Source organism: Arvicola amphibius, chromosome 11, assembly GCF_903992535.2.
Source record: "Arvicola amphibius chromosome 11, mArvAmp1.2, whole genome shotgun sequence".
In the NCBI taxonomy this organism is placed as follows: Eukaryota; Metazoa; Chordata; class Mammalia; order Rodentia; family Cricetidae; genus Arvicola; species Arvicola amphibius.
The window spans coordinates 120,563,797-120,565,099 of NC_052057.2; the positions used below are offsets into that span (position 1 = coordinate 120,563,797).

At 37.2% G+C, this 1,303-nt stretch overlaps 1 non-coding gene across 1 annotated transcript; it reads right to left on the minus strand.

The window, feature by feature from the left end:
- Positions 1–618: 618 nt before the first annotated feature.
- Positions 619–781, minus strand: LOC119826992. Its single transcript, XR_005287543.1, has one exon. It is a non-coding gene; the product is annotated as a U1 spliceosomal RNA (small nuclear RNA).
- Positions 782–1,303: the final 522 nt, after the last annotated feature.

The window sequence follows — 1,303 nt, forward strand, 5'->3', positions numbered from 1 at the left end:
TTTGTGGACCATCCACATTTTTTTTCAGAATTCTAGAAATTCAATACTGATAAACAAAGAGGTGAGAACAGCGAGTCTATAAAGGGAAGCTTCTTTTGAAAATATTCTATGAGTGACTTTGTTCACTAGACACAGCAATTAAGAATCCTATGGTGTGGTAGGGGAAAGTTTATCATTCGTGGTTCTCATGTCATGTTGACTCCTATTTATTTATTTATTTATTTTTATTTATTTATTTATTTATTTATTTATTTAGTATTTACTCTTTGTTACTATAATGTAAATACATCATCCCCTTCCCCCCTTTCCCTCCAAACCATCTCATGTGCTAGTCCCTACCATCTTTCAAATTTGTGGCCTCTTTTTCCCCATTAATCATTGCTACACACACACAGACAAACAACACACATTTTTACATATATGTGTGTGTTGTACATATACATATGTGTATATATGTATATTATATATATAATCTAATGACACTTCATGTTTCTAAGCAGAGGAGCTTGCATATGTGTGTATGTGTGTACACATGCATTTGTATAAATATATATATTATATACATATTATATATACAATATAAATTTTTTTAGGCCTTTTATTTAGAACCACAGAGACCAGGGGAGAACGTGAATGCAGTCCCCCACTACCACAAATTATGCATCGAGTTTCCCGCATTTGGGGAAATCGCAGGGGTCAGCACATCTGGAGTGCAATGGATAAGCCTCGCCCTGGGAAAACCACCTTCGTGATCATGGTATCTCCCCTGCCAGGTAAGTATTACAATATAAAATTATACACATATGCACCCATAATCCTATTTAATTACACAACTCCTTTATATATTAAATAGTATCATTACTTCAGTTCACTAGATCAAATGTTAGAAAATCCTTTCCTGAAGGCTGGGAAGTAAATACTTTAAACTTTATGGGCCATACCATGTCTGGTGAGATCACGGGACCTCTACTCTTGCAGTACAAAAGCAGCCAGAGATGTGATACATAGGATGGTGCAGAGGGCTGTGGGACTGCACAGCAGTGACAACTCGCATTTAACAAGTCTACCTACTTGGGGAGCTCCACTTGGCAAAGTCATGGGGTTACTGACTGTGGATGACTGGTTGTTCTCTGTCCATAACTTTCTCAGGTAACATTGCTATGCCTCCCTAATAAAAACACCTATGAGGTTCCCTGCACAGCCCTTTGGTGGTGTGTTTTATACTTGTTGGGCAAGCATATAGCTGTGGATTGTCAGAAAGATGATTTCTGCCAATATTTTACATTATTTGGGCTGACATAGG